The 16,454-nt window shown below is 33.6% G+C and overlaps 1 pseudogene; it reads right to left on the bottom strand.

The window, feature by feature from the left end:
* Nucleotides 1-6,202: 6,202 nt before the first annotated feature.
* LOC145806759 (zinc finger CCCH domain-containing protein 30 pseudogene) lies at nucleotides 6,203-8,628 on the bottom strand (annotated as a pseudogene).
* Between the last annotated feature and the right edge of the window lie 7,826 nt (nucleotides 8,629-16,454).

The following is a 16,454-nucleotide window of genomic DNA, read 5'->3' as shown; positions in this document are numbered from 1 at the left end:
AGTATGGTGCAAGATAATTTCGAAATGGTTACCCCGATGGAAGATGAATATGAAAGTGAGGAAGTGGTAAGCATCAATCTATCGTATCCATTTGAGTACCCTTCGGATTCGATGACGCAGCACGTCAGGCCTTTGTACATCAAGGCTTTCTTTGATGGGATACAGCTGAACCGAGTCCTGATAGACAATGGGGCAGCAGTAAACCTACTCCCGAAATCTTCTTTGAAGAAACTAGGAAAAAAGAATCCCAAGTTGATACCAACCAGCACAACCATTGCTGGTTTTGCTGGAGATAAGCAAATGGCTCAGGGGATTCTACCCATTAACTTAAGTGTGGGAACCAGGGATTGTATGACAGCATTCTTCGTAATCGACAGTAATGCTAAATACAATGCTTTGCTTGGAAGGGATTGGATACACACTAACAAATGTGTGCCTTCTTCTTTACATCAGAAAATCATGATGGCTTTAGGCAATGGAGAGACAGAGGAAATCGATGCAGATCCTCAACCCTTCATAGCCTGTGCAGACTTTGCGGAGGCTAAATTGTATATTGAGGGAGTGACACCGCTCAGTATACTGATGAAAGATGACAGTTCAGCCGAAGTGACGGCTGATGAGGAGGTGACACACCTGAAGCACTTAGTCCAAGAGAGTGCTGGTGAAGAGGTTGTCCTTAGAGATGACAATGATGCCTGGTTATAGGCAAAGAGAGGAACCACAGGAAGCCAGATCCTTGGCTTTGATTAAATTTTTAGCATTGGATATAAAAGCAATAGTCCAGAAAGTTCAGGAGCAAGAGAGAGAGGCCATGATAATTGGCTGCAAACAGCAGCAGCAACAGGCTAGAGTCTTGACTCTTGGTAAGTACTGTGCCTTGGACATTGAAACAAAAGTCCAGGAGATACAGGAAGAGGAAGCCTTGTGGACAGATTTTGTCTATGAGGAGGAGGACAAAGATATTGAATTGAAGAACCTGGGGGCAGAACCAAGTTTGAAGATCACTTCAAAGGTAGCAGAAACCAGAGGGAGTTCTCATGCACAAGACCCTTTAGAAGAAGTAAATCTAGAGGAAGGTTCTGTACAACAGCCCACTTATGTAAGTGCTTGTTTGAATGCTCTGGACAGAAACCAGCTTTTGGTTGTTCTGAAGAAATACAAAGATTGCTTTGCATGGTCTTATAATGAACTACCAGGATTGGACAGGTCATTAGTGGAACATAGGCTCCCTATGAAGCCTAACTTCAAGCCATATAAGCAGAAACCAAGAAGGATGAGTCCAGAAGTAATTCAGAAGGTCAAGGAAAAGATCCTTAGACTCCTCAAGGCGGGTTTTATTAGAACAGCCAGGTATGTCGAGTGGCTATCTAATATTGTGCCTGTAGTCAAGAAGAATGGCAAAATGAGGGTATGTATCGATTTCAGAAATTTAAATCTGGCAACTCCCAAAGATGAGTACCATATGCCTATAGTGGACTTGCTGGTGGACAGTTCAGCAGGTCACCAAGTCTTGTCAATGATGGATGGGCATTCCGGCTATAACCAAATCTGCATTGCAGAGGAAGATATCCACAAGACAGCATTCAGATGTCCTGGGAATATTGGCACCTTTGAATGGGTTAAAATGCCATTTGGTCTAAAGAATGCTGGAGCTACATATCAAAGAGCCATGAACACTATCTTTCATGATCTTATTGGAGGATATTTGGAATGTTATATTGATGACATTGTGGTTAAGTCCCAATCCATAGAGGAGCACCTGTTTCACTTAGAAGCAGCTTTTGAAAGGATGAGGAAGTTCAAGTTAAAGCTCAATCCTCTTAAATGTGCTTTTGGTGTATCATCTGGAAATTTCTTGGGCTATGTTGTTCACAAGAAAGGAATACAGATTGATCAGAATAAAGCCAAAGCAATCATTGAAGCCAAACCCCCATCAAGTAAGAAAGAATTACAAAGGTTCCTTGGGCAGGTTAACTTTCTTCGAAGGTTCATTTCTAACACTGCAGGGAAAACTAAAGTATTTTCTTCCTTGTTAAGGCTGAAAGATGAAGAGGAATTTGTGTGGACAGCAGAGCATCAAATTGCTTTCGAAGGTATCAAGGCCTACTTGGCTAACCCTCCAGTGCTGATGCCACCAAAGGGGAACAAGCCCTTGAAGTTGTACATAGCTGCAGCAGAGGATTCATTGGGAGCTTTCTTAGCCCAAGACAATGAAGGAGGCAAGGAGCAAGCTATTTATTACCTTAGTAGGTTTTTAAATTCTTGTGAATGTAAATATTCAGCTGTTGAAAAGCTGTGTCTTGCTTTGTATTTTGCTGCAATAAAATTAAGATATTATCTTTTGAGTTGTAGGCAAAAGATAATATCGGGCTTCAATCTTACCAGGTCCAATCGTCGTTTGGAGCAATTTTGAGTTTGAGTCTTTTTCTATCTCCTCTTCTAATTTTGAGATATGGATTATCTTACCTCTATAAATTTGATTTTGAGTATTATATGTAGTGGTTTGATTAGTTATAAGATTATTGAAAATGTGTCGAGATTTTATATAATTATTGTATCCAAAATTAAGAATTTTATGTATAATTCTATTTTCTTAAAATTTCTATTTCAATAAACAAACATTGTGCATGAATTTGTGAAATTTCATTCAAAAAGGAAAAAGCCTAAATTTTCCAAAACCCTATAAATGTGAAAATTGCGAAATGTTTAATTAGTACTACCTTTAATGAATTGAGGATATTCTGGAGATTATATTGAATTAAGATACAATTAGAGATAATTATTTATACAATCGGTGAAGAATTGCATTGCATGTTGCAAAATTTATTGATGACTTGGGAGAATTGAAACCATTTGAAAAATCATACATTGAGCAACTCATTTTATCCTCGGGCATTACACATTGGACAATCTATGATTTTATCATATTTATAAAATGTTATTGACTATTGGAAATTGTTGGATAATAATGAGTGAATTCGAGTAGTGTATAAAATAATTTGAAATGTTGATTTAAGTAGGTTTGAGATTCCTGGTGAAAGACCAAAAATCCATATAGAGTACGTACTAATTTCCTTCGGACTAGCAACGGGTGAAATGGGGATGGTTTTTGATAGTTTGTAGATAGACTACTGGCAAATATTTACCTCGGGATATTTATCATGAAACGGCGCATGCATTGGCATCCATGTTCATATGCATATTGAATACTTATTTATTTAGTTAATACTATCTCTAATGAGCCTATTGCTCATCTCTTTGTGAAAAATCATTTTTAGGTATTCGGTTGTATACTCATATCTCACTACAATATATATATATATATATATATATATATAAATATATAATATGTATGTATTATCTCAAAAATACTAGGTATGTTTGGTTTGATCTTGAGAGATAAATTTAAAAAAAAAAAAATTGGGGAAAGAGTTTAGAAATTTTTTTGATTTGTTTGGTTGTATATTTTGGAAATAATTTTGGAGTGTGGAAGTTTAGGATGATTTGATAATTTGTTATAGTTAAGTAGATATGTGTGAGAGAAAAAGTGATTGATTGATGTGTAAAAGATAGAAAGTAATTTTTTAAAAAAAATTTCCAAAATCACTAAACCAAACAAAATTTAAAAAAAAATTGTCAAAAATTTGTTTCTCAAAAACAAATTAAACAAGGCCACTATTTTCTTAATGGATTCAGATCTCTTAAATTTTGGAGCGTCACAGTAAAAACTCGCAAGAGCTTGTCCTATCTTTTTCAAAGAGTGTAATAAGAATATTATTCAAATCTATTTAGTGACTCAAAATGTGTGTATATCACAAAATACCATAAATGTGAATATATTTATGTTATTGTATCTCATTAAATAATTTCTGTAAATTAAAATTATAATTAAAAATCAAACCATGAGAAGAAGGCAAGCACATTTTTAGAAACGGAAGACGGGGTGCCAAAGCTAAATTACATACAAATAACTTTTTTTCCCTCGGTTGAGGTAGTCAATGAATCATAAATTAATTATATTTTCTCTAAAATCTTGCTTGAACTTTTTCACTTTTAAGTAAGACAGTTAATCACATTCACTTTAAGTCAAATTATAATGTCGATATTTTGTTCTTCTTAAATTAATAAGATTATCAAATTTAATATGAGTTAATATTTTTCTCATGTTAACACCTATTTTATATTTATTAAAATTTCACTTTAATTAAATTATATTTTAATCTTTATATTTTGAATATTTACCAATCTCAGTAACAATAGACAGATGAGCATAAATATAACATTTCGAAGTGAAATTCAATTCAAGAGTACTTTTTCGTCACCAATTGAAATCCACATGCAAGAATATAACAAAATGAAGAATATGGAAAGGCATCAAAGGAAGAATATCAAATATGTTCCATTCCATTAACAAGAACCACTATCATCTTTCGAAAAAGTAAGATTCACAATTCCTAGGGCAATAAAAATAGAAAAAAATTGCACCTAGCATCAGATCTCCATAAGAGATTGATAGAATCCAAAATAAATAGGCCTTTTTTCCCATCCACATCACACATACACATTCTCCACAACCCAAATTCTAACTTTTGGGACATGGAATCCACCCACACACCACAGCTTCCCATGCCTTCAGTGCCTTCTTATTTATCCTCTAATCAACATCACCACCAGTGTAAGAAACAGAAAGAAAAAATTCTCAAAATTTTACTATCTCAACAAGTCAAACCCTAATAAAAGGGATTGTGACATTTACTATCTCAACAAGATTTCACATTTCTCAGAATCAACTCTCAAGAGTTTTGGTGCAGTAGTTTTAAGATGACTCTCTAGTGTTAGATGACCTGTATCCAAGACTTGGGGTGTAGGATCAAATCTTGGCCGATATACTTTCTAGTTGAAATGATGTGTACGTTGTGGAGTCGGTGCACACATTCTAAGTTTTGTCGCTCATCCTACTCCGATAACCGACATTAGGTAATTGATTTCAAAGTTAACAGAGGACAGACTTAGAGAATTTATTCATTAACCAAGAAAAATAAAAAATAAAAAAACCCTGATATTTTAATTTCAATATTTAATTTTTAAAATAATATCAATTCTAATCATCTATTAACTAACAAGTGTAATTTAAACAATTTAATCACTTTTTATTAGTGATGTTAGATGAGGGCAGTAACCATAGTTTAGGAAAAGAGTGAGTGTTGGTGAACTGGTGAAAGAAAGTAGTGGTAGGCCTTTTGAAAAATAGATTAAAAGTCACTTTTTAATTTTTAATTTATTTTTTTTTTAACAAAAAAAAATTTAAAAAAAATTAAAATTAATTTTTAACTATCTTTTCAAAACAGTCTTGAAAAAATAAATGAATCGGTGGCAGCAGATTTGAAAAGAGAAGAGGCCGTAATAGACATCAGGTAACGTGAGAAATAATTACCAACAACAATGAAAAAAAATTTAGTTAAAATGTCAAAATTACCCTAACAACATGATACAAATAGATAGTTAAAATTGACACAATTTTAAAAGTTTAAGATTTAATTAAGACAATTAAAAGTTAGAATTTAATTTGTTCTCAAAGTCAAATCTTAAATTTTTTTTTTATAATTTCTCCAATTATATATATATATATATATATATATGTTTATAAATAAAATAAAAATAAAAATAAAAAGGAAGACCACTGGCAGAAGAAGAAAAATAACTGTCAAATTTTATTAAATTTATTTTCTTCTCATTGGAGTAAGCTGTAATAAAATTGTAAAGTATCTAAAGACCAGATCCACCATAATAATATGATGACAGTAATGAAAATTTAATATCCACCATAATAATATGACCTTCACGCCATGTTATTGGGTAAAAATAAAATTCATAAAAATTAAAAAAACATTAATTGTATCTTACTTAATAAAAATATATGGTAGGGAGATGAACACATATTTCAATTGAATGTTACATCAAAGATCATAATCTCTTCCCATCTCATCTCTACATTTTCTTCTGGTACCTAGTTTTATTATTAACCCCAAATTACAACAGTAAGCAGTAACCATAATCAGTTCCAGTTTCGCGGAACATTTTTCAACTCATTCAAAGAAGGGTAAAAAAAATGACAATAAAAGAGACCTAAAATCTTTGGGTGAAATTGGGCTTCATTTTTTGATGAAACCCTTAGAATTTCTACCCTTTCTAACTTCAGTTGTAATAATAAATGACACCCAAAAAATATTTGATCATTTTTCTTCTGAATATTTGAGCTCTCTTTCTTCTTTCTTCCTTGCTTTCCTCCTTTTACTGTCACCTTCCTCTTACCAGCAAAAACCCAAAACTAATAAAAAACATATATTGTTTACCCAAAAAAAAAAGCATAGTCTTGCATGTCTTTAATGTTTGGTAAAAAGATGGTTAAAGGTTTTTACTGAGCCATGGAGCTGATCAATCTGCATTTGCTCGAGCCACGCCCCCAGAACAGATTGATCGGTTGGTTCAATCTGCAAGTTCGAATTTGAGCCCTCACCAGAAGATCCAGATCCATCAACACCACCTAAGACTGGTGCTGCAGGCCTTAATTCATTTCTTGTGGAGATTCTTTGACAAGTGATTGAACCCATGATAAATCAGGCTCTTCTCCATTGTTTCCAAGCTCAAATGATGACGATCTGCGAAGTCTACCAAATTCATCAGCATTAACAGTCCAGTCTGCCTTTCCATTGGCGGAACCCCATTTCAACCATGAATCACCAGGAGAACCAACAATGGAAGCAGAATTGGAGCCAAGATCGCGAGAACTAAGGCTGCAAAACTGTTGTTGCTGCTTCTCACGTTGAGCAAGCATGGAAACCCGAGAGCCCATTGGTGAGATAGGCTCCACACTTCTAGGAGACATTCTTCCTCCAAAGGAAGCCTGCAAAAGAGGGTGGTCAATAGTTTTTGGTGAGAAATTAGTATTAATCGGTGACTCTTCTGCTGCTGCTGAAACTGATTGAGAACCATTGACTTGTGTGTAGGCGAGAAAACAGCTGAAGCCAATGCCTGATCAGAATACCGGGGAGAAGAAGAGCTCTCAGCAGAAAACAGATCTTCGAGGTTTGAAGGGGTTAGTGTTTTTGAATTAGCAGACCGGTTCAAAGAAATACCCGGCTGAGAGAGACGGGATAATTCATTTAGGAGCTGCTGTTGTTGCACATCAAAATCTGGCAACAAATCTAAGCCCTCTGCTGCAATATCTCTTGCATTTAGAGATGATCACAAGCGACTTGACTGAAAATTGCTTCCCCATAGATGCAGTGCCGGGACATTTGGTTGAGGCCAACCCATGTTTGAAATGCCATTGGCAGATGGAGACATGGGTGGAGTGAATGGCATTAGGGACATTACTGAGGATGGCAAACCAGGTAACAGGTTCATGGCTGCAGCAAAATCCATCCCACTAGTGGCAGCCAAACCAGACCGTGTCGATGGCACAGCAGAACCGGTAGAGACATACAAGGGTCGGAGTTCCTCTTGTGTGTGAGCAAAAAAGCATACTCTTCTATTGCAACTTGTACCGTCCTTGCAAAGCCGGGTCCTATACTGAGCCGGGTGGAGCCAACACTCAAAAACCCCATGAGCATACTCACACACATCCCCTCTTCGACAAGCCCCTTTCCGAAAATCAGGACATGGAACGCAGCTGTAATGATATTTCCTCGGGTCCATTCTCCGAGCATTTTCACCAGGATGAACAAATGGGCACTCGGTCCAATCATGGGAGTAGGCACGAGAACAAGGCCGGACCTTGAATGAGAACATTCGGAACTCATCGGTTGAATATATGCTGTTCTTGATGTCCGGCAATGATGGGTCAATTGGGTATTCTTTCTTCTCTGAAGCAGAAGAAACAAAAACATCATTGAACTTTGAACTCTTGGGGGAAGAAGTTGAATCTGACCCAAACAATAGGGATCTATTATCCGGGGATGGCGACAGTGGTGGAGAATTGGAATTTGAAGTGGCCATTGATACCCTTGGGTTGCGCTCACCGACAGAACCATTGGTGGCGAGAAGCTCCTCGAGAGCAAATTTCAATTCTTGGAATTTTGGGGGGACTACGATAACATCAACAGGACAATGACCATTGGCATCGATCAAATTAGGATCAGCACCAGCATCCAAGAGAAGTTTCACAACATCAACTGCGCTCACAGAACCACCCGATGCAGCACAATGAAGGGCAGTGATCTTATCATGGCCACAAGGCCGATTGACATCAACATCAACATCAGAAAAATAAATAATTAGTTTCACAATATCAATACTGCCATAGGTAGCAGCAACCATTAAAGGAGTTCTAGGCTCTAGCACCATCTGCTTCGACCCCTTTCGGCGTCCATACCACAACCCAACCTCATCAATACCCGAAAGGTCACACTCAATATACCGTTTGAATCCCTCAACATCATTGTTGGCGGCAAAATCAAGCAAACTAGCAAAAGTATCTTCAGTTTCAACAGTCAAGTTATTCATGTCTATGTTAGTAGGTTTACTCTTGTAAAAGGAAAAAGGCGATGATGGCAACGATGATGGTATCAGATCCAATCCAGGCTTTCATCGCTCTAATCCACAGCACATGCTTTCATTTGCCCCAAATCAAACTGAAAACAAAAACACAAAAACTCAAAAACGTCAAACAGACATTCATCACACATTATAAAATAATATATATGATCAAAAATACCAAATCAGACAGATGATAGCAATGATAAAAACTACAAAACCCAGAAACAAATACTGATGGGTTTTCATCAAATCCTAAGAAGCCACAGAAAAATAATTCATATGTACACACCCAGAATACAGATGTGCAACAACATAATTCATCACCAATATAAAACAAAGTGAGAGTCTTTTGCTTGTAATGACTGGAAAGTTTTGATGGTATTAATGGTGAATATGGAAAGAAATTAACTTCTTATATAGACTGGGACAAAGGGTTCTGTTAAGACAGTGCTAAAATTGTACAATGAATAAGCAAATATCTAAAACGAATCTCTGCAAAATCGGACGTTTCAAATTCAAACGTTTGAAGAGAATCAAATAAAAGTCAGGATAAGGTTTGTTATGTTAAATTCTTAAAGGCAACAAAGTCTAACGGTATGTTTGGATTGAGTGATTTGAAAAGAAAAGAAAAGAAACGGTGAGATATGTATTTTTTTTATTTGTTCAGATAATCTAAGTGGAAGTGGAGAGAAATAGGAAGAAGTAGATAGAAATTCATTTCTCTTCTAAACCTCATTTTCAATCTTCCAAGAGGGGAGAGATAAGAAATTTTTATTTTTATAATATCAATTTTGTCCCTATAAAAATAAAAGAAATAAAATGATTGAAAATATAAAAAGGTTATTTTAATAATATAACCTAAAATAATTTCTTTTCTTTTCTTTTATTTTCTTTTCTATTCTTGATTAAAAAGCTTTTCTTTTTCTAATTTTTGAAAATCAAAACAATACAAAAGAAAATATTCGATTTTCCCATTAGTTTTCTCGGGAAACAAACAAATGGTAAGCAAAAACCTAATTTTTAAGACTGCCAACTCAGGAGTAAGCCAACAGACTGAGATTCAACATCCAACAATTTAAAAAAGACAAAGGGAAAAAAATAAAAAGAAAAAAGAAAGTAACAAATCAAAGTACATCATAGATATCTCTCTAAACAATGCAAATCAACAACGCATAAAACTTTATCATTTCTATCACAGACAGATTAAACAAAACATGATACAAAATAGCACAAAAACCCCCAAAAAAAAACAAAAGCAAAAACAAAAAAAGTAAAGCAAAGAAAATCAAGAAATAATCAAAATCCCAGAAACAAGATTGCTCTATTTTTTCTCTCACGTCTACATATATATATATATATATATAATATGAATCAGCATAAATGTAGAGAGAGAAAGAGAGAGTTGAACTGAAGATAGATGAATGAAGATCAGAGACAGAGAGATGGAAGAGCAGATGAGTTTTTCTTTACTGGGTTTGACAGAAGAGAATCTTACCGGGGTGGTTTTTTCTTCTCCAATAGCTATGGAGATGAAGAAGAAGAAAGAAGCAAGAGAGGCTCATCCATCTTATAGAGAGAGTCGGAGAGATCGGCACAGATCTAGAGAGAGAAAACCGGTAGGTAGAAAGAAAGAAGAGATAGAGAGAGAGAGAGAGAGAGAGAGAGAGAGAGAGAGAAAAGTGATTATGATGATGATGAATGAATTGAATGAATAAGAACGAGGAAGTTATGAGCTGATGACAAGAAGAGCTTCTCTTCTTCCTCCGCCATTTCCTATGCTCTCTCTCTCTCTCTTACAGAATAATTATTATTTATTAAACCCACTATTGTTTGCTTAATTACACAAACACTGCAAGAAATTATTGAAATACCACTTTATCATTAAGGAGTTGTTTGGGAGGTTTTAATAAACAAGTTTATTATTATTATTATTATTATTATTATTATTATTAAGGGTTAGTTTTAGAAGTGACTTTTTTAGTATTTTTTGAATTTTTAGTGAAAATGTGAGGTAAAGAAATTTTTTTAAAAATGTAAAAGATAGAGAGAATGTAAAAAAAATCTTCAATTTTCTTATATGACATTTTTAATGACTTTTTAACTATTTTAATTAGGAAAAAGGTTAAGAGCCCCTTTATCTTGATCCCACCACCCCTAATGTATTGGGATTAGTTAACTTTTTATTTTTATTTTTTTTCCTCCTATCACTCACTGATATATTTCTATAGAGATTGTAAGGGGTCAAAAAAAAAGAGAGTCTCTATTATTACTCTTCTAACTATTTGTTAAACACTTCATAAATAAGCCAAAAAATCAATCACTCAAAAAAATTGTTTGTCATTTACTAAAAAATTTAAAAACTCAATTAGTTATTTACAAAAAGTCAAAAAATGACTTCTTAGATACATTAGTTATGATTTTACAAAAATTTAAAAATATATAGGTTCAAAAAATTATTAAAAAATTAATCCGAAACTATCTCTAAATGGACTGACAACTTAGCCCCAGTTTGGCTATCATTTTAGGGCTAAAAAAACACAAAATGATAAAATAGGCTAAATAAATTAATAAAACAAAATATTACATTCAATCCTTAATCATTATACTTTTTTCTTACAAAAGTCAAAAAATTCAAACCAAATGAGATTAAAAAGGTCTCAACACAAAAAAGTTGACTATATTAATTAATGCCAAACGAAGCTTTAGTAGATGTATTTCGAAACCAATTTTGGTTATTTGAATTATTCACTTTTTAAGAGTTATGTAATAGAATATTCATATAAAAAATAAGATAGTTAAACATTGGTGACTATATATTTTATATCATATTGATTTTTTTTTTAAATAGACGACAAATATAATTTTAAAAATAATATTCATTTTTTATAATACAAATTTAATTTAAATATGTAGCTAATATTCGACCATTTTATTTTTTGAATGAATATTTTACTAAACAAATCTTAAAAAGATGAACAATTCAAATCACCGAAATCGATCCCGAAATAAACCTATCAAATTTAAACACTCTCTCAAATTAACATAGCCAATATGAGATAAACTCAAGTCATATCAAAATATCATTAGACATGTTGGGCATTCATTAAAACACATGTTAAAAAAAAAAAATATCAACGACAAACTTTTGGATAGTTAATAGTTTCGGTGAATGTATAATAAAATTTTTCCACGGCATGTACATTTTCATAATGTTAAAAAAAATAAAAATCCAACGTTAATAAAACCATCAATAATGATTGAGACCTCCTTTTCTTGAAAACTCCCACAACTCCATTTAGATTTCAACCATTGATGGTGTGGGCCCATATATCCATGAGTGGGTCACATACATTCATTAATCGTTAAAATTCAAAAAGATTATGGGGATCTCCAAAAAAATGAGCCTCAAGCATTTTTCTAAAACCATTTTTGACAATTTAATCATTTTATCAACAATTTATTAGGTTGTTATTAGCAAAAACACTTCAAAAGAACTCATACAATTGCCTCTTTTGAAAGATAAAGCAGATGCAATTTTAGCGTCCAAATTTATGAATTTAAATTTTGAGATATAATGAAATTTAGTGAAAACTGAACGTTGTTTGTGCAATTAATACTTTCTCAAAGAAAATTATCCTATCCAATAGAAGGTTCATACCTACTTATTAATACATATATTTGAAGAAAGGACTCAAATTTATATTAAATTGGGGATTGGCATTGTAATTTAAGTTTCTTTATATAGAGCCAAACAAAATTCGACGCGTCATAGAAAGGAGGGGTATCATCGTCTTTTCAATATTTGGTGGCGAGATTCATGTAATCTAATGTTCCTCGACGTGGCATCCCATGATTTGCCTCTGTTTGCAAAAACTTCGGTTATAATTTAAACCCACGGTCCAACTCACATTGTAGTGAAATTCACCCAAAATTCACTCTCACATGACAGATAAATAGGGGAGCTTGCAATCCAGTGCGGCAATTCCACCATCAATCCTCTACAACTAATGATATGGCAAGAAATTAGTGTTGTTAACTTGGCTTATTAAGAATTTTTTCAAAATGAGCTCATTATGTAACTAAATTAAATGTGAATATAATTTTAAACTTGTTAAGTTTTTAAATTAAATTTGAACAATTTACCATCCAACTTGATAAATTTATATAAATTATAAAAAATCAAGTTACTCAAGTCTGACTTGTACTGGACTTGTTAAAAACTCAATCAATATTGGCTCATTATGGATTCATTTGGGAACTAGGTAATTTTAGTTAGTTTTTGGCTATTTTAGCTTAGCTAAAAAAGTTGTATTTTGAATGACAATTTTTTTTATCATTGATTTGATGGCTGTGAGGAAAAAATGTAAAATAATTATGGTTTAGATATGACATGTTATCCTATTGATTATTTTAACTTATTTTATCTTTATTAGTTATTTTAACTAAAAAGTCTCCCAACCCAAATTCCCAAACGCCCACATACATTTATTGTCGGCACTACTTTCGATACTACCTCCCCAATGGCTTTCGTCTTCTTTCCTTCACTTTTAAACCCCATAAACCCTCATCATTTGTTCAAGTTCATTATCGTCTTCTCTTTTTTCCCTCCTAACGCCTCCAATTTCTATCTTTCCCTCCCCGCCGACTATCGTCCATCCTCATTTCCCACATCTTCTATCAAATCAGCCATTCTTCTTACCTTCTTTCCCCGATGCCCCACGTCATTTCCCTTCTTCTCTAACGTCCCTCACTTCTTTCATTCTCTTATGCTCAAACGCTAACCCTAACTCCACCACTCATTATTCACCAGTATAGAAAGACGTGTGTGTGTGTGTGTGTGTGTGTGTGTGTGTGTGTGTGTGTATGTAAGTGATAAAGAGAGAAAAATAACGAGAAAGGGAGAGAGAGAGAGAGAGAGTGTTACATGAAAGAAAGGGAAAAAAAAAGAATAGGTTAGAGATAAAAGCGATAAGGAAGGGCTTAGAAAATCATACAAGTTGGAAGTAGAAAGGGCTGTGAAAAAAGGAAAAGTAAGTAGTGGTCACGAAAGGGAGAGAGTTATAAGTAATGGTTAGAATCAAGGATAAACTAAAGTGAGGGGTGAGAGATGAGGCAAAACGGGGAGATTGAAGTGTTGTGACTAAATGTGGGGGGTTGTGATACAATGGATTTTAGGGTTTGTCTCTTTTGATAATTTAAAAATACAAACAATTTTAAGAAAAATTGAAGAAAGATGGTAAGAACTTAAAGTAATTGCATTACATATGTAAAGAAGGTCAGAACCTCAAATTATTGCACTGCACATGGAAACTAAAAAAAAAAAGGAAAATTACAAAACTAAGGGATCAAGTATAATTTTGCCCCTAACCATCTCTCCATTTTTTTTTCTCTTTCTTTCCCTCATTCTCACCCTTTAAAACCCCTACCTCAAGCCAGTCAATCCCTTTTGCGATATTGATATCTCCCTCTATACCTCCCTTACTACCTAAGCCACTCACATGCTTCTCAGCCTTAGCTATTTTCCCTCTTCCTTATCTATCATATATCTTAACATTTCTCTCTTTACACTTTGCAAACCCTAAGCCTACCTCACTTACCTTCATCGCAAAGATCTTCTGACATTGCTACAACTGTCACCACCATATCATGCAATCCACTACTGTCGCTACTAGATCATTTGCTACCACCATCAAAACACCCCAAGCCCTCATGGATTCCTAACAACCATCTCCTCCATCTACAACCAGTAACATGACATTCATAACCACCATTCGTCGAAACTCCGAGCTTCAAATCTTTATCTCTCTTTTCTTTATCTTCGTCTAGATCTCTCTTTCTCTTATTTTTTTTTCTCTCATATCAAGATTGCTATCAATCCACCATTGCCATCATATCGTGCTAGAGAGAAAGAAAGAAAGAGAAAGAGTATGTGTGTATTTGCGTGCATGTGTGAACACATTGTGTGTATATGTGTGTGTAAGAGAGAGAGAGAGACAGAGAGAGAGAGAGATTGTAGAGGCTAAGTTTTGCATGGTGACAGATCTTCACGATGAATGTGAGAGCATCAATTTTGGGGTTTGTAGAGGGAGTAGAAGAGAAAGGATATGGAAGGAAAGTATAAAATGGATGGACGATGGGCAGATAAGAACAAAAAAGGTTGGACGGTAGTAAAGGGAGGTTGGAGAAGGGATGTCGATACGAAACATTAGGGTTTGCAGAGGGTAGAAAGAAATAAGACGATGATAGAAGAATAAAGAGGGAATGCGGTGATTGAACGTGAAGGAAGATGGAAGAGGGGATGAAAAGAAATTGTTGGCAATGAATTAGGTTTGCTAGAAGCAAGAAAAAAAATAGAAAAAAATAAAATAAAATATAGGGAAGATGGAAGTAAACTAGAGGACAATCATATATATATATACTAGAGAGTTAGGCTCGTGCAAGGAATGAGCGAGTTGCACCTTTTTTTATTTAATTAAAATTTTCTTTTTTTGACCAGATAAACTATTAAATACAGATAAAAATTTCAACTAAACACCATTTTTTTTAAACCAATAAACTGGAAAATTAACTTATAAATGCTATCAAATAGGACCTATATATTTATATTACATCATTTTATTTGACATATGATTTTTTTTTATTATAAACCTTTATGCTCTCTTTGGTTAACTAATATGAAATGAAATGAATTGATCATTTGTTAGACGTTTGTACATAGGGTCTAAATCGACTAAATAGAAACTTCAGATTTTTTTTTGTTATAAAGGTCTTCTTCTTCCGATAATAACTATATGCATTTATTACGACTTTAGTTATGAGTTCGGATTCTCTAAAGTGGTTTTGTAATTTGTTTTAGATGATTGATAAATAATTCTGCAAAAATTAAAGGTAGAATAGTCAAAATGAATATAACAACCATACAAATATTCACTCTAACATCATTTTTTAAAAAAAGAATTCTAGAAAATCAAAACTTTTGGACTATTAGGCTAATTAGTGAAACCCATTTTTTTGGACTATCAGGCTAATTCTAAATTACCCTCCACTCAAATTAATTCTACTAACCAAACTAAGGGGTAGGATAGGAAATTCAACAAGAAGCTAAAGGGTAAAACATGAAAAAAAATGCAAGCCACCTATATTGAAACTATTCTTATATGGGAAAGATTATTCGTCACGGACAATTCTTAAGTGTGCAAGTGCATACCATATGCATACACTTGCATAAGTTCTCACAAATATATATATATAAGTTATCTCACACGTAAGTTTTCGCAAATATACATAAATTAACCCATACAAATTTGAGAAATCACAACTTATGTATATTTGTGAAAACTTACACGATTTTGTGAGAGAACTTATGTATATTTGTGAAAAATTATACAAGTGTATATGGTATGCATTTTGCATACCCAAACACCTTCCTTGATATACACCCCTCAAATAGTGTGTACCATATACACTTTATAACTAAAGAAAAAAATAACATATCTTCAGACTTTCTAAGTCATAACCAAACACTACATGAGGTACAACTAAAGATATCATGAATCATAACTAAAATATTGTCATAACTAAAGAAAAAAATTAGTCATAACTAAAGAAGAAAATGATATAGTTAGGGGTGCATATGGTACATCCCTTTCAAAGGGTGTGTATAATAGAATTTCCCTTCTTAGTAGATAGTTATATATTATTAGAAGTAGCGTTTACCCTTACTTTTTTTCTCTTTCCTGTGTGGCATATCTCTCTTCTTTTCTTTTTCTCTCTCTTTCTCCTATGTGATGCATAACTCTTTTCTCTTACTTTTTAAAAATGCTACAGTAATATACCTATAACACTAGTGCTCTATAAGTCCATGAGACGTGTTCTATTTTATTTTATTTATTTACTTAGTTTTTGTCATTGAGATC

This window comes from Camellia sinensis, chromosome 14 (assembly GCF_055761805.1).
Source record: "Camellia sinensis isolate YWXY chromosome 14, ASM5576180v1, whole genome shotgun sequence".
NCBI lineage: Eukaryota > Viridiplantae > Streptophyta > Magnoliopsida > Ericales > Theaceae > Camellia > Camellia sinensis.
The sequence above is the reverse complement of the archived record's forward strand: the minus strand, read 5'-3'. Positions and strand labels throughout refer to the sequence as shown.